We start from the raw sequence: 25,042 nt of genomic DNA, 5'->3' as shown, positions 1-25,042 counted from the left end.
AGGCCTACACAAGGGGCATAAGCATTCAGTCATTTGGAAGTGAGTTGGAAACCCAACGAATCAGCATTTAGAACTAGTTAATCCTTGCCTTCCACCCTTGTGAATGGGTAACTTGGTTGTAGGGGAGGGGAGCAAACACAGGGCTTCAGGGCTGCTGCAGTGGGGACTTCTTGTTACTGCCCCAGCCACATCAGGGCTCTCCTGCCAAGGCAGGCACCTGGCTAACGGGACACCTTACTTGCTGACGCTCTTGAGGTGAGCATGGGGAGCCCCACAGCCCTGCCGCCCATCTTCTTTCCCACCTCTGTGACAAGGCCCATCTCGGGGCTAGCAGCTAAAGACACAGGCTTCACACAGTGGACTGGATCCACATTAAGTCCCAGGCTTCGAGGACTTCTTCAACCGTACTGATTAAAATGAAAATGCCAACATTGACTTGTTCCAGATGCCAACCTTGAAAACCGCTTCAGACCATGGATTAGAAAGTCTGATTCTAAACTGTCATGGGGAAGATGCCCTCTAGACTAAGGCCACTGGTCAAGTCTCCTTCCTGAGAGAGCCCAAGTCAGCACAGTAAATGCTGAGTAAATGGAGATGGGTTGGATGTTCCCTGCCCCTAGCTCTGGAGAACGCAGTTTTGAGCCTTTGTCAAACTCCCTCAACCTTGCCATTCAACCATCTCTCTGTCCATCCACCCACCCATTCACCCATCAATTCAAGCTTCTCTCTGCCCATAGTACTTAATGTCACCTGCTGTGTGGGGGGCACTGTGAGAAACACAAGGAAAACCCCAGTCCCTTCTCTCAGAGACAGAAGAGTTTAGTCAGAGATGAGCTGACACATACGAAGGGTCATGAAACAGTCTAAGATGGAGTATCGTGATGGGACTGACGATATCATTAGTAGCAGCAATGAAACACTAGAAAAGGGGAAAAAAAGGTGGAGAGTGGGAGGAGGGAGCTTCATGGAGGGGAAACCTGGGCAGGCCAAGCGTAAGGGGCCATGCACGGCTGGGACGAAAGGGAGGAGCAGGGAGATTAGGCCTACCCCTGAGGAGGGGTGTCCGCCAGGGGAGGTGGAGGTGTAGCCGGAGGGCCAGACAGGCTGGAGCAGATGCCGGGAGGCAAAGGCAGTGTTTGAGTGAGGGAGTATTACTGTGCCTTCTTTTTTCTGAGCGAAAATATTTTAAGGTTGCACGAGGCTGTTTCCAGACCACTTCGTTATTTTTGGTCTTCTCCATACACTTCTTTACTTCCCCTCAGCAGAGCAAGAGCCTGGATTTTAGTCATGAGAAACAAGTGTGGAACTGAAGCTTGGTTCAACTGCTGACTCTGCCATTCAGTTCTTCCTGAGGCTGCCAGAGCCCCTCTGTCCCTTGCCTCTCCTGACCCTTGGCCCTAGAGCCCATGGCTCTCTGCTCTTCAGGGCCAGCAGAGCCAGCACTCAGAGGTGGTTTCCTGGCGTGGCAGTCAGTGACAGGACTTCATGGCTATACCAAAGGTCATTTTCTCAGCCTTTACCACCAAACAGAGCTCCCCAGTGACCCTTACCCGAGACAAATGGCCCAGAGGAAGGTCCATGTCCTAAGGAAAGAAAAGGGGTGACACCTCCAGTTCTGAAGAACCCAGCAGGAAGTCTGGGTAGGGGAACATGGGTATTTGTGATATTAGCCTCTGTTCTTTACCTGAATATTTAAAAAATGTCATCAAAGAAGAACCAAATGTGCTGGTTAGTGCTCTCAAGGGAAGCCCCAGCCCCAGCCCCAGCCCCTGCCCCTGCATGCACTGGGGCAAGTGCAAGGAGCGCATACAGCACAGACTACTGCCCACCCACTCACTGTTCCAAGTCTGTGTGCCTAGGCTACAGCCAGCCCTTCCCTTACAGTCCCAACCTGGCCACGGTATTAAGTCTGGAGGGGAACTCTTCCTCCTACTTCTTTTTCTGCTCTTTTTTTTTTGTTGTTCATTTATTTTCGAGAGAGAGAGAGAGAGACAGAGAGAGAGAGAGAGAGAGAGAGAGAGAGAGAGAGACGGAGTGTGAGTGGGGGAGGGGCAGAGAGAGAGGAGACACAGAATCCGAAGCAGGTTCCGGGCTCTGAGCTGTCAGCACAGAGCCTGAAGTGACGCTCGAACCCACGAACTGTGAGATCATGACCTGAGCCGAAGTTGGATGCTTAACGGACTGAGACACCCAAGCACCCGTTTTGGTTTTTGTTTGTTTGTTTGTTTCTTTGTTTGTTTAAGCCCTGAGAGTTATTGTTTAGAAGAGAGTACACAAGGAGGCAGAACCCAACCAAACACAGAGCTCAAGGGTTCTAACGCCCCAAAGGGCCCCTCAGAAGCTTCTAGACAGGGGTGCAAATAAACTGTTTGGTGTCCACACAAGTCTGGTATGGCTTATATGGTTTTTTAAAAGTCAGGAGATTTCTCATGAAAAATCTGAGTTGCTAGCATCATTTGAAAATTCAGAAAATTAGAACCTGGTGTCCTAGGCCTGCACTTTAATGTGGTAATAGATGCCTGGAGCACAGCAATGGCTCTGCTCTACAGGAGGCATCAGTGCATCCAGTCTGGGACGACCCTGCTGCCTCCCACTCATTCCTGTAGGCATGTGAGTTTCTGACTCCTACACCTGAGTACTGAGGAAGGCAGCTAACCCAGATCCAGCCCCTCATCTTCATAGACCAAGACTATCTACCAAAGCTGTCTGCTCACCAGTCTGCCTCTGGGGCTCTCTGGGCCTTCCCCCCTCCCTCCAACTCTCATGGCTTCGGTTTCCTCATCATCCCCCGTCTAAAAGATCTGCTTCCTCATCCTGACTTAGCCAGACCTACTCGTCCCTTGGGACCTGACTCAGGTCTTGTGGTCTGGATTTTTCTAGCCCTCTGTGACCTTTCTCTGCTCATATCTGCACAGCACTCAGTATGCTGACAGATGGTGAAAGAGGGCATTCTGTAGCTGAGCCCCATGTCTTTGCTTTTCCCACGATCATCCATAAAGCAGCACTGGGCACACAGCAGATACCATCCACTTGGCACTTGATTAGAGTCATGTATTAAGCAATTTACTTAGGACTTGTGTTTCCCCGGGAAATCTCCAACACTGCAAGACTCAGGCACATATAGACAGAATAATTGTTGCCATTCTACATTTGAGGTTATTGAGCATTAAGGAAGTCAGTCACTCATTCAAGATCACACAGGTTCGCGGTAGGGCCAGATACAAACCCAGGCTTGTCTGACTCCAGAGCTTATATTCTTGACCATTTTGCTAAGCCAACTATAAATGTTGAATGAACATATGGAGGGATGAGTAGACTGATTAATTTCATATAATCATATTTTTGCTCCCACCATCCATTCTTTGTCTTTCAGCCTCCCGCTCAGTGCCCCAGGAGGCTGACTTTATGGACTGTACTACCCAGGTTTCCTCACCACCTGGCTTCTGGCAGGATGTATACCATGGGGAGGGAACACAGAATTTGGAGGGGAGAAAGAGAGAGAAGTTGGGTTTTTCTTTCCCACACTCTCCCCTGTGAGTCTGGCATGGCTGCGCCCCTCCCAGTTTAGCTCTTTTTGGGTTCAGGAACCCCCATTCCGTCTGCTTTCAGGGTGGTGGGGGCAGTAATACTAGTCTCTGGGTGCCTCAACATCACTTGCTGCTTCCCTCCACCTAGTGGTTCTCAACCACAAGCAGAGACGATATTGCCCTGTAGGGGACATCTGTCAATGTCTGACACATTTTTGGTTGTCAAGTCAGAGGAGGTGGTGGCTGGAGGCCAGGGATGCTGCTAGCTACCCTGTGATGCACATGATACCTCCCGCCTCCCCCAAATGTCAGTAGTACTGAGGTTGAGAAGCCCTGCCTTAGCTCTGCCCACAACCCTGCACAACTGTAAATAGTCCCTTTGATGAAGTCTCTCCACGTAAACAGTCTGGTAGGTGGATGGATGGAACTTTCCAATGTTCATCAGGAAAACAGGGGCCTGGGTCTCTATTTGGGGCACATGAGAAGGAGCTCATCTCCTCTCATTTCCACCCCCCCCCCCACAAGGCAATCCCTAGCTCCCCCCACTCCTCATCAGCTCTCTGGGCAGAAAGGTGGTAACAGGTGAAAAGCAGCCACTTGAGATGAATAGCTTATTACAGAGCCCTTTCTGTCTGGAGGTGGAAACATTTTCCAGGTCTGAAGGGAAAGGATAAAAACACCACTGGAAATTCTAAAAATAGTTGGGGGGGGGGAACCTTTCAAATATTAGTAATTTGCTTTTTCTTAATTTTATAGCCATTTTTATACAGAACAAATGGCCTGGGTTCCCCCAAAGTTCCTGCAGACCTAGCTCCCAAAGGCTGACACCCCCACAGAAGCAGTCATAACCCTGGTGCAAACATTTTCCTGGTTGACCCGTCATGAAACCAAATCCTTGGTTTTCATTTGAAAGAAAAGATACGTATTTTTAAAAACCTGTATTTTTAAAGTTAAAAAAGCTATAATTTAAAAAATGTGGGCCCACCTCAAATCACTGGGTAAATATATATATATTTTCCCCTAATTTTAAAAATGGATCCAGCCAACATGAATAAAAACAAACAAGCATTTCATATGAATTACAAGTGTGCATTTCTTCCTTAGGAGGGCCATACTTCACTGAAAAGGGGTTGATAAATTAAATTACAGCTGGTTAATAGTACACTCAGCTCAAAGCTTATAAAAATGCTTACAATTGTTCACTTCCAACCACACCAAAGAATGAGGAGTGGATTGAAACGAACGTCACTCTCAGGCAACAATGCCTGTGACAAAAGCTGGGTTCTCCTGGGGGCATTCAGTCTGGGGAGAAGGGGAGCACCATCCACCCGTCTAAACCTTTCAGGGTACCTGGTTATACCCAATTTTGTGCGCAGCTCACTGTCCTGTTTCTTGCGGCTACCTCCTAAGTCAGTGGGAAAGAGTAAGGTGCATGTGAGCTTTGTCCATGGCCGCTCCAGAGCAGGCTAATGAAGACCTTTCCCTGGAGCCCTGGTGTGTCACAGGGTCACAGGGTGAGGAGTGAGTTAGGTCCAGCCCAGAGATGCTCTGGACAACAGCATCCGGCCCATACTTGACGCCCTTGCACAAGGTGCGACCCTCGCCAGCAGCACTTCCCCTGCGCTCTGCCTGTTCCTTGGTGATTTTACTCTGTTGGGCCTCCCAAAGTGTTCAATCACCTCCGCCTCTTCGTGTAAGGTAAGCACCTTGCACTTAGGTCACTCATCCCAAAGCACTCCTGGAAGGCGCAATCTGAGTCCTTCTCCCCATCTCCCTGACACTGCTGGATGAGCCAGTGAGGAGGTCGAGTACAATGAGGATGCCTATAGACTGAGACGCTGTCCTGGGGAGGGAGGTGGCACTGGGCAACTCGAGCTCTCCTTCTGCAATTAGCCTCCTCTTCCTCTGGGCAGAGTTCAAGTGTTCTGCAGACACATTCCATATTCCTCAGGGACCAGCCTGGATCCTACTATTTCTCTTCTCCCTTTCCTTGAAGTCATTCCAGTTTTCTTTTTTTTTTTTTTTCAACGTTTATTTATTTTTTTGGGGACAGAGAGAGACAGAGCATGAACGGGGGAGGGGCAGAGAGAGAGGGAGACACAGAATCGGAAACAGGCTCCAGGCTCTGAGCCATCAGCCCAGAACCCGACGCGGAGCTCGAACTCACGGACCACGAGATCGTGACCTGGCTGAAGTCGGACGCTTAACCGACTGCACCACCCAGGCACCCCAAGTTTTCTTTAGTTTATTTCACGACTGGAACTTGTTAAAGGAAATTTCTTCTCAGCCTGAGCTCTGAAGACTGACTAGCTCCTTCTGAGTTCTTCCTAAGCTTCTCTGACCCTCAGCGCCACTCTCCACCCACCATATTGCCTACATTGGTCCCCTACTCCCTATCTTCAACCCTTTCAGCTTATTCAAATAGGGCTTGAGGTGGGAGAGAAGAAGAAACCAAATGGCTGATTTATTTCAGCAAAGCTGTCATGAGCACAAGGCGCTGTGCCAGCCAGAGGCCAGAGCTCCCCAGAACACATGTCCAATCTAGGCATGGGGCATGCAGTACCGAGCACAAGATGGGGGTCTGCCCAGCTCCCCCAACACACCCGTGGGCTATGGAAGGTCATGGCTACAGATGGTTCTGAAGTGTAACTGAAGACTAGAAATTTGAACTCAGAAAAATTCAGGAAGATAATTTTTGTCTCTTGAGAGCATTACCACTACCATCTCCCAGCCTTATTCAGAATCCAGAAAGCTCTCTCACTCTCAGGCTTTTACAGCTCTAAACAGAACAAAAACAGTCATTGGTAATATAGCATGTTCATCAAGGTATAAATGATTCCTAAAGTCACAAAGTGATTTTAAGATTCATAAACAGTGCTTAAAATGTTAAGCACTGGTGATTTCAAAGTTTCTGGAAATATTAATTTATTTTTGATGTTTATTTTTGAGAGAGAGAGACAGAGAGACCATGAGCAGGGGAGTGGCAGAGAGAGAGGGAGACACAGAATCTGAAGCAGGCTCCAGGCTCTGAGCTGTCATCACAGAGCCCGATGCAGGGCTCGAACTCATGAGCCTTTGAGCTGTAAGATCATGACCTGAGCCGAAGTTGGCCACTTAACCGACTGAGCCCTCAAAGTTTCTGGAAATTTTAGATTTTGAAACTAAGTTCACTCCCAGACCCCTGTGGCCAGGACCCCCCACCAGCCTCCCTTGAATTACTGCCCACCTCCAGAGGCATTGGAAAGCACCTGTTGCCATGGCCCTGGGCTGATGGAAGCAGGGTGGCTGAGGCTAGAGAAGGCTGGGGTGAGGGAAGGGAAGGGAGAGACCACAGAAAAACCTCTCTTCAAGAACAAGCCAAGGAAGAGATAACAATTCAGAGAATACGGGGGAGTGAGTTACTTGTGTTTTTAGCCAACTAAAAAAAGGAGAACAGATCAAACTGTTGCAGGTTGGATTTAAACTAGCTGCTAGGGAGGTGCCTGGGTGGCTCAGTTGGTTGAGGATCTGACTTTTGATCTCAGCTCAGGTCTGGATCTCAGGGTTGTGAGTTCAAGCCCCACATTGGGCTCCATGCTGGGCTTCGAGTCTACTTAAAAAAATAATTAAATTAGCTGCTAGGAAGGGTGGCTGGGTGCTCTGAGGCTTCAGAGCCCATTGCCCAGAAGGGTCCACTATTTCTTTCCTTTCAGAACCAGTCTTTGATGGGAAGGGTGGGAGGGAGGATTAGAAGGAAGAGGAATTCTGGGAAGAAGCAGATTGGTTTTGACCTTGAGGATGTTTTGATCTTGCCATGAATGTCACTGCTAAAAATAATCAACACCCAACTAAGCCAACAATGGTTAAATAGCACATGATAAATTCCACAACAACTGACCAAAGAAATCATTTTGTTAGTAACACTGAAAACTGCAAATAATAGCAATAACAATGACAATGGGGATAATGCAAGTTGATGGAAACACACATTAGAAAATATAGAACTGACGAGATTTAAACTCGGGTGTGGTAAAACTCTTACTGACTAAAATTTGACCAAAAAAAAAATCAAGTCTTTATTGTTAAATTTACACTTAAATTTAACAGAGCTGACACTTAAGAAAATAAGGGAGAACATGAGAAATGGTTTAACGGCTCCATGTAGAAAACTGATCAAGGAATGAAACTAACTTGATGGGAGTTACACCAGAAAAGAATTTCTTGATGAAAATTAACCAATGTTGGCATAATTCAGATGAAAAAATGCATATTTAGCTAGAATTTCTGACTGTAGTCCTCCATCAAGAAGGAGCAGTCTGGCATGCGTCCACAACCTGTCCCTGAACTCACCTCTCACCTCTTAACCGACGGGAATCTCTGGCAGTGTGTGCGGTGCTCTGGAGCCCCGGGGCCTTCTGAAGCCCTCTCCTCTGCGTGCAGGTAGTGGACCTGACGATGGCAGTCAGTCTCCCATCCTCACTGCCTCTCCTAGGACCACCCTCACCCATCGTGTTTTAAGAGCATTGGTAACCTTCTGACCAGCCCCCTTGCTTCCAGTTTTGTCTTCCTCTCCTCCAAGCCATCCTCTTCCACCCTGTAGTCAAGACGATCCCTCTAAAGCCTCCTTTTATAAAAGCCCTCAGTGGCTCCACAAGGCCTGAGTTTCCCAATTCCTCAGCCTCAAGGACTCTTTCTGCCTGGATCCCCTGCCCCATCGTTAGAGGGACAAATGAGTCTATAGCTTTCCTCTATCACTCCTCCATCACCAGTAGAGTGGCCATAACAGCTTTGGGGGTTTTAGGTTTACACATTCCTTCATTCTGGACAACTGAGTTCCTTTCTCGATCAATTCTTCCCCTGCCTTGGTCCAGTCTTCTTGTGGCCCCAGATCCCTTTAGCATCCTATCTCTTCCCAGATTGTCTTTCTTCTGATTTCCAGCATCTCTTTGGTGACCTTACTCACTTCCAGAGAGACTCCTGGCTTCTCAGCCTTACTCTTTCAGTTTCTTTCCAGATCTAGCAGGATGAGGTCAATGTGTCTTGGGGGCTGGGGCTGGGGTGGTAGATGCCTACTATTCCTTGACAGAACAGACCCAGGAGAATGCCCATCAAGAAGGGACTTCCAGGGGCTCCTGGCTAGCTTAGTCGGTGGAGCATGTGACTCTTGGTCTTAGGGTTGTGAGTTCAAGCCCCACGTTGAACATAAAGCTTACTTATAAAAAAAAAAAAAAGGGACCTCTAGTTCCTCAAAAAGTTAAACACAGAATTACTATATTATGCAGCAATTCCACTCCTAGGTATATACCCAGAAGAACTGAAACCACGTACTCAAATAAAAACTTTATATCTATGTTCATAGCAGCATTCCTCACGGTAGCCAAAAGGTGGAAACAACTCAAATGTCCATCAATGGGTGACTAGATGCACAAATGTGGGACATCCATGCAAGAGACTAGCACTCAGGCATAAAAAAAAATGAAGTACTGATATATGCTACAACATGGATGAACCCTTAAACATGAAATACCCAGAACAGGAAGAGTCAGAGACAGGAAGCAGACTGGTGGTTGCCAGGGGCTGGGAGGAAAGGGGAGGACAGGGAGTGATTGCTTAAGGGACATGGGCGTTTTGGGGAGGCGAGGGAGCATGATGAAAATGCTCTGGGACTAGATAGTGGTGATGGTTGCACAATATTATGAATGTACGAAATCCCACTGCATTTACACTTTAAGATGGTTAATTTTATGTTAGGTGTTTCACCTCCATAAAAAAGAAAAATACAAAAAATAAAGGAGCTTCTTGGGGATGCAGCCAGAGAATGTGCCAAAAACAGAGGATGGCAGGTGATTCAGTTCTGCGCCTCTATGAGTTTAGGAAAAGGGGGTGGGTAAGAAAGACCCTCTTCAATGAGTCGTGCTTCCCAGGACACACTTCTCCAAGACTAAACCTGAGCAGGGGTGTGAGGGGTGGATAAAGGTACACATGGGGGTTAAACGAGGCACACACGGGACTAGCCCTCCCTCCTGCTGCTGGGCTGGGATCATACAAGGATGAGAGGTTTAAGACTTGTGAGGACTGGAGAAAGGTGGCAAGCCTAGGAGGGTGGTCTGAATAGCCACTGATGAGGGAACCCGTGCTTTCCTGCACGTTTGGTAATAAAGCAAGACATGTTATGTCTAAAAGCACCTGCAAGGTAAAGCTCATATGTAAGTGGATCTCATGAAATAGAGTCTTATTCAGAGAGCAGAGATCGGATCACAAAGCTGCAAGGAGAAATCTCTTTACCCGAATTACACAGACCCACTTGTCTGGTTTTCATTTCATTGCCTGAGTCTGTTTTATAGTTGTGCTTTTTCATGAGAGCTTTTAAGGGAGGCTATTCCCTGACGTCATGAAAAAAAAATGTCCGAATACAATCACATTACTGAGCAGTGCTTTTGGAAAAGAACACAGTCACGAAGCTCGCTGGTGTCCTGTTTCTCTCCCTTTAAACCCATCTGTCTGCTCTCTCAAAGCAAAAGCTGCAATCCCAGCTCTCCCGGTCCCTCTATCCACCATTGCGCCCGGTGGCACCAACGCTGGAAACGCACACGTCACAGTGTGCTCCCCGAGCAGAAGGGGTGGGTGGGCTGGCAGGGGGGGTGTCCGGTTGGGGCATGCCCGGCACCGGCGCCCAGTCCTGAGCCAGCGTGTCTAATGCTGCATATCCTACAATCAAGGTGAGGGAACAGAGCCCCCATCTACTGGCTTTTCCAGGAATCTACTCAAACCTCCTTCCCACTTCCTCCCTTACGCGAAAGCCTTCTTCAGACTTGCCCCAGGCTTGGGAATGAGTTTTCTTAAAAGCTATTATGAAAAACATCTCTTCTCAATCAAAATCTGTTCTACCATGAACAACTACTCCACTTTTTTCAACCTTGGCCCGTTTCTTCCTCCTCCTGGAAGAATACTCCTCACTTACCAGTAGAAGCTGTTTCTTCTTTCCCTCAGTCTCTGACTCAGACAGATGAGCCCCTCCTTCTGCCACTTGTAGACAGCCCTCGCTCCTTCTCTCTCAACAATGTGTCTTCCCTTGAAGCCCATTATAGCCGCATCCCCGTTTTTGTTAACTTCAGCTAGAGACGTGGCCTGTCTCAGTGACGCGGAGTCATTGCCAGCCCACTGGTGACTTCCACACCTTTAAAGATGTCTCTGCCAGTATTCGGGTGCACCATTCTGCAACCTCCTCGATTCCAATGCTTTCCACCTCCAATTTCCCTCTGCTCATAACAGGCCTGACAGCATCTGTGAGCCTGTTATTCCTTAGAATGGTTTCAACCTCAAGACCTCAAGTTCTAAGTCTTTTCATCACTTTTATTTATTTTTTTTTCTTTTTTTTTTTTTTCAACGTTTATTTATTTTTGGGACAGAGAGAGACAGAGCATGAACGGGCGAGGGGCAGAGAGAGAGGGAGACACAGAATCGGAAACAGGCTCCAGGCTCTGAGCCATCAGCCCAGAGCCCGACGCGGGGCTCGAACCCACGGACCGCGAGATCGTGACCTGGCTGAAGTCGGGACGCTTAACCGACTGCGCCACCCAGGCGCCCCTCTTTTCATCACTTTTAAATGAACATCACCATCACCAACATTCAGTGAGCACTTACTACGTGTGAGCACTGTCATAAGTACCTCATATGTATTAATTACAACGAACTTCTGAAGGTTTTATGAGCCTCATTTTATAAACAAGGTAAGCGGAGAAACAGGTTAGGATATGGGATTTAAACCACGTATCACACACCATGTGGCCTTTCTAATATCCCCAACACAACTGTTTAACCTTCTATTTCTTCCACTGAGACAACCGCCTCACACATCTCTGACCACATCTTGGACTCTGCCTCCTCTCTGAGGCTGTCACTTGCCTTTCTTTACATACCCTGGGCTCCCTTGGTCTGTGATGCTCTTCTTGCCCCCAACCCCCACGTCAAGTTGACCTTCGGCCAGGCTCAACGGCGCTCCATAACCATCTCTGCTCAAACCAGGTCACTACTCTACTCTGTGCCAATTCTAGCCGAAGAGACGCGGGACACTGATTAGGCTCTCCATAATTCAAGGTATTTAATCTCAGCTGGCCTCCCATTGGCCCCTGGCAATTCTTTCATTCATTTTTTTTAATGTTTTTTTTTTTTTTTTTTTTTTTAGAGAGAGAGAAATAGAGACAGGGAGGGGCAGAGAGAGAGAATTCCAAGCAGGCTCTGCACTGTTAGTGTGGAGTCCTATGTGGGGCTCGAACTCATGAACCATGAGATCATGACCTGAGCTGAAATCGAGTCGGATGCTTAACCACCTGAACCACCCAGGTGCCCCTCATTCATTTGACTCCTAACTGAACCTCTAAATGAACTGTTTCAACCTTCTCCCTGTCCCTGTATCCCACTCCCTAACCACTCATTCTTACAGATAATCTTGTCTTCCGCAAAGGATATTCAACCTAAGCTCAAACTTCTGTCCTCCCTAACTTCAAGATTCCTCTAATGATTCTTTTTGAAACATTAACTTAAGGCAGAACAGGGTCTAAGAAATGTTGTCTTAGGACAAGATAGTAATGTTAATATTTATACGAGAGATAGCCCTGGAGAGGGAGGAGAGCCTAAAGACACACGGGAGAAATGGACATCATGGCTGGATAAAGGTCATGGGGAGGGCATCAGGTGCTTCATGAAGAATGTGTGGAAGTGAAGGGTTTTTTTTTTGTTTTTTGTTCTTTTTTTTCTCTGAGTTTGAAACAGGGAGGAAGAGAAGATGGATGTTATTACAGGGTGGCCTCCTACTTCTGAACTCCTTGAAGTTGGCTTCTGACCATCCTACTACTGGACCTTCTTTCTCAACTCTCCATTCTGACATTTTCTCAGTCCCTTTCCTCCTTGATCTGGTCTTTTGACAGTGTTTGGCATGGCTCACCAACCCTGTTCTCTTGATAGGTTTTCCTTATGTGCGTTTCATGACAGTGGAACCTCTTGATTTTCTTGATGAGTCTTCGTTACTTCCTTTGCCAGCTACCCTCCAAAACTATTACGATGGTCTCCTAAGAATGCGTTTCTCTCTCTCCCTACCCCCAATCCACCCATTTACCTCCCTCATTCATTACATATTTATTGAGCCCCTACCATGTGCCAAGCACATGGCAATTATTAAACCGTAGCTGAATTAATCTCAATGCATAGTTCTGATCACTATTCGTTCAGAAATTTTTACTGGTTCTCTGTTGCAAATGATATCCAGATTCTTTGGCCTGGTACTCCAGGTTTTAGTGGACATCTGTTGTTTCTGTGGCCTAGCTTCCATTCACCTTCTCTGGATAACGGTACCCCACTCTCCCCCTAGAGCCAGCCCCTCCATGTCTTTTAGTCTATGTGGTTTTGGTGGGGATAGCCTTACTTCACACTCTAGGCATGGGCTCTTGCCCCAGGTCTAAGCCAATCAGGGCATCATGGCCCCTGACTCAGAGATTGATTCTGGGATGGGCCTGGAACCCAATGGCAGCCATTAAAAGAGCATTTTTTTTTTTTCAACGTTTATTTATTTTTGGGACAGAGAGAGACAGAGCATGAACGGGGGAGGGGCAGAGAGAGAGGGAGACACAGAACTGGAAACAGGCTCCAGGCTCTGAGCCATCAGCCCAGAGCCCGACGTGGGGCTCGAACTCACGGACCGCGAGATCGTGACCTGGCTGAAGTCGGATGCTTAACCGACTGCGCCACCCAGGCGCCCCTAAAAGAGCATTTAAGGGGAGCCTGGGTGGCTCAGTCGGTTAAGCATCTGACTTTGGCTCAGGTCATGATCTCACAGCTTGTGGGTTCAAGCCCCAGGTTGGGCTCTGTGCTGATGTCTCAGAGCCTGGGGCCTGCTTCAGATTCTGTTTCTCCCTTTCTCTCTGCCCCTTCCCCATTCACGTTCTCTCTCTCTCAAAAATCAACAAACATTAAAAATAAATAAATAAATAAGCATTTAAGAGTAAAGGAACTTTATTGACACAGGACTCAAAATAAATGATGATGTAAAGGCCAAAGCTGCTGCAGCCATCTTGTAACTCCAAGGGCAGTGAGAGCCTACCTTAAAACAGAACGAACTGAAGAACAGAGGGGAGAGAAACCAGGTCCTTGGGATACGGTTTGAGGCCTTGAATTGTGGCACATGCGAAGCCAGCACTAGCTCCAGAATTCTCATTTATGTGACCCAATATGCCCCTCTGTGCCGAAGTGGGTTGGGTCAGACAGACTCTGTGACCTTTGCGCGTGTGTCAGTCCTGCTTGATCCAGAGGTCCTCCACTGCATCCTGGCCCCATCTTACCTCACCCTACTTGTTCACGTCACACTTGTACTATACTAATTTATTCCTCTTCTGAACAGGCCTCATACTTGGCCACCCCTGTCTTTCTGGAATGTCCCCCATCTTTCCTCATTGGAATCATACCTACCCTTTAAGGTCCAGTTCTAATGAACTTTCCTCCAAGTGGCCATTTGTCTCCAATTTCCCCCAATCACAAATGTTAAAATATACAACCAAACGAACAAAAAATGACACAGAGAGGGGTGCCTGGGTGGCTCAGTCAGTTAAGAGTCCAACTTCGGCTCAGGTCATGATGTTGTGGTTCACGAGTTCGAGCCCCCTGTCGGGCTCTGTGCTGACAGCTCAGAGCCTGGAGCCTGCTTCAGATTCTGTGTCTCCCTCTCTCTCTCTCAAGAATAATAAACATTAAAAAAAATGACACAGAGAAACAGGGCCCAAGGTGGGTAGGGTGCTCCAAACTGATATGCAGAGCTGGGTTCCAACAATCATACCCATCATCCCTCAGGGATGGGGACTTGTTTTCCCCATCTTCCCACTGGTCTAAAATCTCTGCTTCCGACCCTCCTTGGCCCATCATTTTCCAAAAAGTTTTCCTTGGGGCACGGAAATGTGAATAGATATTTAAAATAGATATTTTTAGATATCTTTTTAGAATGTGAATAGATATTTAAAACAAAACAAAACAAAAGGAAAAACCTCCAAACTCCAAAACCAACCAGAGGTTAAAACAAAAGATTTGGCTATTAAATAAGTTTGGAAAATTCTGGGTTAAACAAAGGTTTTTTGTTTGTTTGTTTGTTTGTTTGTTTGTTTTAAATGCAGGCAGTGCGGGTGGGGGCAGGGTATGTAGCCTTTCTCCCACTTACCCATAAAACAGGTACCAGTGCAGAAGGAAGTGCCACATTCTTCCCTGCAGACATGCTTCAGGGTTTAAGGGAGTGCAGGTTATTTTATATACACATATAAATACCCTATCCTTTGTTCAAGGTGCCTATTTGCTCTGCACAGTGACTATTATGAACACAGAAAACTGTTCATTGTTAAATATGGCATGCTAAGTGGTTTTGCTTTCTGGCAAATCTCCAAACCATAATTATTAAGGGACTCAAACTGCTGAGGAATTCTTGGGTTACAAGTGGCTTTGATCCTGCTTCTGCCTACTTTCCCTGACCCGAATTTCCATGGGCGTGGCAGATTCTCGTTGTTTCTCACTGCTGAGGGGCAGCGAGCTGAGCTTCGAAGGTGAGGAGTGAACGGAACTCCCAGGTGACCAGGGCTTGGGCCCCACGACAATGGAGATGAGGCCCTGGCTAAATCTCTGTGCCTTTCGGAGCCCCAGATGGCTGTAACCAAGGGAATGCGCGGGATCTGTCCAAGATCGGAGTCGGAATGCTGTGGCCTCTACGATTCAGTTTCCCACACACTCCGGGAACCCAGATTCTTCAGCCTGACTCATTACCGGGTTTCCAGCTGGGATAAAGCCTCCCGTACTAGACGGCTGACAGGACTTTGCTCAGCAAAAGGCCATGGGCTTCGGGCGGGTGAGGCTTTGTTATTTTACTCCCATCAGAGTCGAGAGATCTGATCCAAAATTCTTTGTGCCGCCACTTGGCAAGGGTTGACCTCCAACTCACATAGCTGTCTCCTCCGCAGAGTGAAGGAGACACCTCCACTCAGTCACTCAGTCTTAAACCGTTAAGTCAAACTTTTCAAAGAGCCAAACTCCTTTCTACTGAAATATATGATGAAATGTCAAGGGGGACATATCTATTCCTTTGGCTTCTTTTAAATTTTCCCCTCCCTGGAAGGAAAGATAGGAAAGAACACCCAGATGTTTAGGAGTCCATGACAGAAGGAATAAAAGACACCTTCAAAATAAAGTGGCAAGGTTTTCTAATCAGGTGAAGGAGAAGGATTCTATCACTGACAGCGAGTTTCTGGCTTTCCAACATTAAAAAATATCATTTAGGGGCACCTGGGAGGCTCAGTCGGTTAAGTGTCTGACTCTTGATTTCTTCTCAGGTCATGATCTCACAGTTCATGAGTTCAAGCCCATGTCAGGCTCTGCACTGAAAGCATGGAGCCTGCTTGGGATTCTGTCTCTCCCTTTTTCTGACCCTCCCCTGTTCACTCTCTCTCTCTAAAAAACAAAACAAACAAACAAACAAACAAACAAAACCCTCGGGAAACAAAAAACCAAAAAATATCATTTAGCATTTGGATTGGGGATGGAACTATGTTCACTTTTTGACTCTTGTTTTTATTCATATTTTCATACAGCTTTTCTGTAAGACATACGGGTACTCCCATTTTACAGATGACAAAACTGAGGCCAAGAGAGTAGAAGCAACTAGTTCAGGATAGAGGCGACTCCCTGACTCCCAGATTACTATTCTCTCTCCAAGATGGCACTGCCATTCAAAACTCTGCTTCCCAGATGGGAAGGCACCTTCTGGGTCATGGTCCCTCCACTGGTGGGGGCAGAGCAGGGATGGAGAAACAAGGGCAGGCAGGGAGAGGATAGGAGAAACAGGCACTGGAGTCCCTCAGGGCAGCGACTAGAAAACATAGGTTCTGATTCAGGGGGAGCTCAGAGAATTGCCCGACCCCCATTCATTTGGGGGAGGAAACCAGAATAAAGTTGCCTTGGAGAGGCAGAGAATGGAAGCAGAAGGACACTGGGGCCCTAGTTATTAGCCGCAAACCATGCTCTTGACTGTCTTTTAGAGGCGGCTTCCTGTTGGGAAGGAGTCAGGTGATCAATCACAAAGGGGAGAGAGCTGCACTCTGCTCTGGGCAGCTGGGCCCAATGCCAAAGGCAAGGCTTTACCAGTACAAGAGGCTTCTGAGCCCCTTCTCCCCTGAATGCGTCAACTTAGCAGGCCCCCCTCTGTCCCCCATTCCAATCTCTCCCACTGTCACTGTGCCCTGCTGGCACCCATCTTAGGAAGATGCATATGAATTCACTCTGGAAATGGGGGGGACCCTTTTTCTAGCTCAAGGTGAACGAAGGTCAATGATTCACACAGCTAAAAATGAACTTAAGGCCACCTATCAATAAAGGGAAAATGAAACACACACAGAAAGTTAAATTCCTCTGCTGTTTAAATTACAGCAAGGAACACAAAACCTTATTTAGTAATTATAACCAACACTCAAATATGTAAACTTTAATTACATGTTACGGGCCAGCGAGAGCAAAACGAGGAAAAAGGAGAAGTGAGGGTAGGGGAAAGCCACAGACTAAAAGAGAGGAAGCCAAGAGGCAGGAAGTGAGGCAAAACTCAGAAGTAGGGAAGCACGTGAGTGGTGGGAGGGGGGAACGGGGCGGGGGTAGGCACAAACAGCGTGATGGGCGGGGCGATTCAGGAGGCTCTGGGTGTGAGGGGCTTGTGGGTAACTAGCACTTCAACTCCTACCGATCTTCACCCTTCAACTTTCAGATGTCCCCTCTTGGAATGGGGGAGCCACAGGAGCCCACTGGACTAGAAGTGCTGGATTAAACGGAGGACACCCAGTTAAATTTGAACTTTGGATAAACAATGAATAACCTTTTAGCATAAGTGTGTCCCAAATATTGCACACTTACACAGAAAATATTATTCGTGGTTCATGTGAGATTCAAATTTATATATTTGCATATTTATTTGCTAAATCTGGCAACCCTACACTGAAGGTCAAACCATTCTTTGGACCAAAGCCCCACTGGCCAGTATTTACACTGATGGGGGCAGAAATCAAGCTGAAGGTCACTTTTAGAAATGAGAAGCAGCACAGAAGTTTTGCTAGCAGGATAGGAAGCAGTGACTGGAAGATCTCAATCCTTGAGCTTTATATCCTCCTCAAGCTGTTTATTTCCTGCTATCCTTCTCCACTACCGCTAAGGCTGTTGGCTCCTCTCCCTTCCAAAGGGTTACAGAGACTAAAAAGAGTAACTCTACACATGCTTATGTTGGGCCTGTGGGTAACTTGGCTGGTGTGCGGCCTCCTGAAGATTCTGGAAGATTCTGGAGGCTCTGAGGTGGAGTGAGTTTGCAGAACACTAAGGAACAAGTAAAGCCAAAACAAAACCTAAGTTCTAGGGTGCTAAAAAAAAAATCTTCAGGATGCCTGGGTGGCTCAGTCGGTTAAGCATCCAACTCTTGGTTTGAGCTCAGGTCATGATCTCATATTTGAGTTCGAGCCCTGCGTCAGGGTCTGCACTGACAGCATGGAGCCTGCTTGAGATACCCTCTCTCTGCCCCTCCCCTACTCTTTCTGTCTCTCTCTCAAAATAAATAAATAAACTTAAAAAAAAAATCTTAAACTCAATTTTAGTCACTATAACGTTCCGAGTGACAGGACTGAGCCCATGCCACCATGCTCGTGGGAGAGGGGCAATGAGATGTCGACAGGGGCCCTCCCTGCTGCCCTTGCAAAGGGGCCAAGAGGTCATCTTGGGGCTGAAGCAGAAAGAGCTGCCAGTCCTGAGTCCTGATCCGTGGACTCCGGGCTGGATCTGGCAAGGTTACAAATTGAGACAATGGAGAAGGCACCTGTTCTTCTGCTCACCACTGTCCCTGCTCTTTACTGTGACCGCACATCTAGCTGGCTCTCACGCTCCATGCCAGGTCCCCGTGGGCACCAGAGACCGCCATTTGTAACATATGGCCTTCTAGACTTTAAAAAAAACTGTATATTTACCTCTAATAATAACTTAGTTTTTCAGACAACTACATGTCATGGGCACCGTTGCCCGTCTGTTCATACAGATCTACTTCATTGTTTTTAACTGCCTCATACTATGCGCATGTAATGTAAGTTTATTTAATCCTCTGAGTTGTCATGTATCTTTGCGCATGTGCACATATTTCTGTAAGATCAATTCCTCTGGGATTACCTGAATCAATTGGTAAAAATATTAAAAATTTCTGAAGATACCATTAAACTCCCTTTAAAAATGTGCTGATTTAGGGCCACAGGGTGGCTCAGTTGGTTGAGCCTTGGACTTCAGCTCAGGTCATGATCTCGCAGTCTGTGAGTTCGAGCCCCGCATCAGGCTTCGTGCTGACAGCTTGGAGCCTGGAGCTTGCTTCAGATTCTGTCTCCTTCTCTCTCTGTCCCTCCCCTGCTCATGCTCTCTCTCTCTCTCTGTCTCAAAAATAAATACACGTTAAAAAAAATAATAATGGGGGCGCCTGGGTGGCGCAGTTGGTTAAGCGTCCGACTTCAGCCAGGTCACAATCTCGCGGTCCGTGGGTTCGAGCCCCGCGTCGGGCTCTGGGCTGATGGCTCAGAGCCTGGAGCCTGTTTCCGATTCTGTGTCTCCCTCTCTCTCTGCCCCTCCCCCGTTCATGCTCTGTCTCTCTCTGTCGCAAAAATAAATAAAACGTTGAAAAAAAATTAAAAAAAAATAAATAAAAATAATAATGTACTGATTTATAGCCACTCCAGCTGCTATGATCACATCTTAGCAATCCTGGTGAGAATGGTCTTTTTATTCTTTGCCTGTAAGATGTGGGGAGAATGACAGGGCCCTGTTGTGTGGTAGACATTTATTACTATTCAGGGTGAGTGTGTTTTGTCTTATGTGTACCATTCTTGGCTGTTTTTTCTTCCACACAGTGCTTGCTTTTTATCTTTTATTTCTATTATCTTCACTATTGATTTTGAAAGAATTCTTTGTATATTTTGGAGAAAAATTTAACTGTCTATAACATTTCAAGTATTTCCTCTGAGGACAGGTTCATCTGCTTAAACACTGATAGTGATTTCATCTGTTTAGGCCTAAAAGGAGTCTTTTAATTTTTGTTTTGTCGTTGGCATAACTTATTTAGAAGACTGTGTATAAATATCCAAGTGGCATTTTTTGTTATATTTTAATTTTAAATGTCAAGTTCGCTTATCATTTGGTTAGAATGTGGCCTAGAAAGATTCTTACCTTATGGAATTGAGATTTTTCTTAGGGGCTCAAAATATAACCAATTTTTGCACATGTTCTGTAGCTCTTTGAAATGGACGCTTATTTTTGTCTGCAGAGTACATATCCAAGCTTTTATTAAAAACACTTTTTTTTAATGTTGATTTATTTTTGAGAGAGAGTGAGACAGCATGAGCGGGGCAAGGGCAGAGAGAGAGGGAGACACAGAATCCGAAGCAGGTTCGAGGCTTGAGGCGGGGCTTGAACTCATGAACCCCGAAATCATGACCTGAGTTGAAGTCAGACACCTAACCAACTGAGCCACCCAGGTGCCCCCATATCCAAGCTTTTAAATACAACATTTTATAACCTTATTTATGTTTGGTCTGCCTGACCTCATAAATTCTGAGAAAGACAGGTTAAAGTATCCTACTATGTTTGTGATATTAACAGGTTTCCCTAATATTTTTTACAGTGGTTTTTGGAGGGGATTATACTTTCATGCTATTTTACTTGATGTATAAAGGTTCGTGCCTGTGACATGTTCTTTGTGGATCATACCCTTTTACCATTATCATCATCCAGTGTTCCCATTCCTGTATATCTTTCTACTTTTCATCTGAAATTTTAGTTTGCCTACTATTACTATTCCCAGCCCTTTCGTTTGGTTGTCATTCACCTGGAGTCGTCTTGTTCATCCCTTTATTTTCAACCATTCCACGTCGTTTTCAGTATAACTCTTGTATCAATGTGGAATGTGGCCAGATGTGCTCCTTTCTTCCTAAGAGAACCCTAGGTGATGTGCCCAGGCCAAAAGAATGTATTTCTTTGCACATCTTGCAGCTAAAGAGGACCATATTACTAAGTGAGAGGTCCACAGAAATGCCTTGTGGGGCCTTGGGAGGGCCCCTTCAAATGGAGAGGTCTGGAGCCCTCCTCTCCCTTCCTCCCCTTCTTCCCATCTGCAATGAGGATGAGATCGTTAATTCTTCCTGCAGCCATTTGGGACCAAGAGGTGCCCCTGACAATAGAGGCCACATGCCAAGACAGTGAAGCAGAAAAACACAGGAAGCCTGGGCCTGGGGCCTCATGACTGAGAGCCACTGATCACCCTGGACTCCTCCTTATGGACACCGTAAACTTGAGAGAGAGAAACTTCCACTGTTTTGGCTTTTCTGTTATGTGTAGACATCAGGACTCCCGAAAGATACATCAGATTTTGACCCCCCCGCTCCCCCATTTTGGGGAAAAACTCAATTTAAGAGTTATTGTCATTTTTCCTTTAATATTTGAGTCTCAATTTCTATTACAGTGATATTAGCAGTTACATTAAAATGCTTAACCAACACATTTGGGCATTTATGTTCGAGGAGACTTACTTTAGGGTCTTGCTGCTCTGGGTCTGGTCCCTTGACCAGGTGCATCAACATCACCTGGGGGAGTTGGTAAGAAATATGAAATCTCGTGCCCTCCCTGAACCTACTGAATCCAAAGCTTGTGTCACAAGATCCTCAGATGACCTGTGTACACACGGGGGTGTGGAACCACTGCTTTAGGGGGCACTGGCATCCCCTCTCCTCTTCTGGGTAATGTGTAGTGATTTCCTGGGTTCCCAAAGACAGCCAAGTCCTTGGCAGGGCATTCTTGGCCCCTGAGGTGGCCCTCTCTGGTTTAGCTCTTGTCCTTACTCTGTCCCACCATCGTCCACTCCTTTCGAGGGCTACTTCTACAGTTGCTTAGGCGTGTCACGGCACTCCCTGGGCACATACTCAGCCTTCTCCTAGTAGCCCACCAGTAGCTACCCCCTCTTCCTTGCACACACAAGTCCAATTTTGTTCTGGGAGGCGATGTGTGCACCTGCAGGTGATATGCCTAGCCCCTTCTGGTACCTTTGTAGCTAAGATGGCCACGTACCTAGTCCTGGCCAAGGAGACATAACAGAGATGGGCTTTAGGGGACATATTCTCTTCCTGGATGAAAGGAACCTTGGGATAAGAAAATTTTATGTTCTTCCCCCTTCTTTCCTACCTAGAATGTTGGGGAGATGGCTGAAGGTACAGCTGCAATCTTGTAACCATGAGAACAAGCATGAGGCCAAAAGCCAACGTGCTGAAGATGACAAAGCAGAAAGACAGAAAGAGCCAGGCCTTTGGGAATCTGTTTCTCTATACCCCCACCTCCTTTCTCCTCTCATCTGCTCCAAACTGATGGCTTCATCTTCAACTCTCCTCGAGCTGGTATAACACGGAATTGAAGTATATTCTAGCCCATTAGCTACATTATACTATATTCCTTATTTTCAATTTATAGTAACAGCTGCATTAAGCCTTTCCTTATAAATATTCACACCCATCTCCCCAAATCTCTCTGCCCACCAAATCCACCACTCGAGAATGAGAACAGTGGGCTTTTAGTTCTCTGAGACTTGGAAATTATTGTCCCCCCCTGGGTTAGAGCCAGCCAGCTCCATCTAGGCCAACCTCCCCACCCTCTCCCATCCCCAGGTGGCCGGCCCTGGTTCTCACAGGCTATGTCAGGGGGCACCTCGCCTATTGGGACTGGTATTTTTAAATTTCTGTGGTTTCTGGGGAGTGGATGTTGTAAAATGGAGTGAAAAGAAATTGAAGTTTGAAATTTGGTGAACTTTCCCCTGCCCCTTACATGTGAATAATGACTTGCTGATAGAAGTGGCCTTTTCAAAGATGAAAAACAATCTAAGATTTATGGACAAGTCTGTTAAAAAAGACCCCTCACTGCTGGTAGCCAAGGTGGGAACGTCAGGAGATTCCCAGATGTATTCTGGTTGGAGGGAGGGATGGACAGGGAGGAGCCTGGGGGAGAAGAAGGAAAAAAGACGACGGGAGGGGTTGGAACTGGCCAGAGAAGAAACTAGGGAAGGTCAGCACTTGGGAAGATTTCTTATGCCCGTTTTCTAAGCTCTATAGTAGCATGAACGTGACAACCATTTCCAGCAAACGGTGGTGAATGAAACAAATGAGACTGCCTCACTGCCATTGTTTTTACGAAGTGCCACTTGCACACACCTTCTGCATGGATGGTGAGGGAAGATGGGGGCCAGGACAACTGTACGTATGTGGATGAATGAACCCTTTACAGCGAACTGGCAATTCTGCTTCTAAGGGTTCTGACCCCCTCACTGTGTGCTTGGGAAGCCACCAGAAAAGTATTCCTGACAGTTTCTCAGGGTCAAGTCTACATTACTTGGTCAGCATTCTGCTCCTTGTTGGACCCGTCTTTCACAGAAACTGCTGTCCCCTGGTCCCTCCTGTCCCTCCCCCAATGGCCAGGGGTGCAGGCAGGACACTCGTGGGAGCAGTCCCCACACTGTGCATCTGGACAGCCTCCTGCGTCTTGTGGGGGCAGAGCCAACATTTTTGAGTGTATATTTTACAACCGCAGCTTCAAAGTATAAAAATAGAGTGTGAAAAATAAAAACAGGACCCGCAAGCAGAGCCTTAGTCGCCCTGCTGGTTAGAGAGGTTAGAGAAATAATAAAATGAGAGTAACCAAACAGAAAGCTTGAAGAGGGCTCACTTGCCTCGGCAAGGAAATTCCAGGGCCGGACCTGTGCACGCTCTCCTCAGTGCTGAAGGCAGCTCGGCTCCCACTTAAAACGTCTGTTAGCACTCCTGTCTCCCCTGGGGAATTATGTACGAAGGAAGGTTTTCTGGCCAGACTGCCAAGCCAGGAGTCTTTCGCAGGGACCGACCCAGGCAGGAGGCGCGGAAGGAAAAGCCCACAAAGGCTGTGGGTCGAGGTGCCGCCCGCTTCTGCTTCTTCAAACACACCCAAGCTGGAACCCAAAACCTGAGAACAACCCGCATCCTTTTCCAAACAAAAAATCCAATCTTCTATGTCAGGTTCCATATATTTTCCTACCTCCGTGCCCCATCCCAGCCCCTCTCCACAGCAGAAATCAAGTTGCTTAACGGAGTAGGTTCGGGGGAGGGGGGGAAGGCGGGGTCTTCCTCCTCAAAGCTCTCATTGGGAACAGATTAAGGAGGAGGGGGCAAGAATAGGATTTTTCTTTTACTTTTGAAACAAATTAGCACACTTGCGACTTTGAGGCAGAACCACTCTGCTCCATGACTGGCTTTTATTTATTTATTATTTATTTATTTATATTTTATTTCCTTAAAAAATATATTTATTTATTCATTTTTTAAATTTTTTTTTCAACTTTTTAAATTTATTTTTGGGACAGAGAGAGACAGAGCATGAACGGGGGAGGGGCAGAGAGAGGGAGACACAGAATCGGAAACAGGCTCCAGGCTCCGAGCCATCAGCCCAGAGCCTGACGCGGGGCTTGAACTCACGGACCGCGAGATCGTGACCTGGCTGAAGCCGGACGCTTAACCGACTGCGCCACCCAGGCACCCCTATTTATTCATTTTTAATTTACATTCAGGTTAGCTAGCATATAGTACAATAATGTTTTCAGGAGCAGAACCCGGTGATTCACCCCCTACGTAAAACACCCAGTGCTCATCCCAACAAGTAGTCTATGACTGGCTTTTAAAAGAAGAGGGGAATTTCATTTTCTGGTATAATGGGACTGCATTGCTTGGGGAGCCCTTGTCAACCCATCCCAATTTAGCCTGACCCTCGAGGCCCAGTGCTGGATCATGAGGTGCCCTGGGGTCTGCCATGAGGCTGGGGAGGGGCCTTCCACTCAAAGGTAGCTGCTCACCTCAACCCCCATGCGCACATTAAACCGTGCTTCGGGGGCAACAGGTTAGCCTGACGTGAAAATTTAACACGCCCATCCTCACTGGGATGGAGACCCAGTCCTTAAAAAGCTGACAGTGTGGGTGGGCTCATAACCAAGAAACAATATAAGAGCTAAACAGTGTGGGTCTGAGAGAGAGAGAGAGAGAGAGAGAGAGAGAGAGAGACAGAGAGAGAACAAAGGTCTGGAGGCTTTGTGGGAAAGGAGGGCTTTGGGGGCTGGGCCTTGTGGAACCAGCAACATTTATGTAGGTTGATGACACACCACAAGGCCAATATGGACAAATCCACAGAGAGGGAACTCGCAGGGTGTGTGCAGAGAGATGACCTCGGGGCTCTCTCCTCTAAGTTCCCATTCTTGGGTCTTTTCTAAGGGTGCCCCCCCCCCCCCCCATGGCCACCTTAAAGAGATAACTTTCTCTATGGGTAATGCAATTACAAAATTGCCGTCTTGTTTTCTAATAAAGTTTTGTGTTTGTTTTTTTCCTGTTTGTTTTTGGGTTTTTTTGCACGATGTGTGTGGTCGTAAGAAAGTAACGGGGATAAGCAATTAA

At 46.9% G+C, this 25,042-nt stretch overlaps 1 protein-coding gene across 7 annotated transcripts in view; it reads right to left on the bottom strand.

Moving 5' to 3' along the window:
- The window catches only part of THADA (THADA armadillo repeat containing), a 329,917-nt gene that overhangs the window by 13,805 nt on the left and 291,070 nt on the right, over positions 1-25,042 (bottom strand). The window lies entirely within an intron of this gene.

Source organism: Herpailurus yagouaroundi, unplaced genomic scaffold, assembly GCF_014898765.1.
Source record: "Herpailurus yagouaroundi ecotype Mexico unplaced genomic scaffold, PumYag 210, whole genome shotgun sequence".
Lineage (NCBI taxonomy): Eukaryota > Metazoa > Chordata > Mammalia > Carnivora > Felidae > Herpailurus > Herpailurus yagouaroundi.
This window is presented reverse-complemented; position numbering and strand designations above follow the sequence as displayed.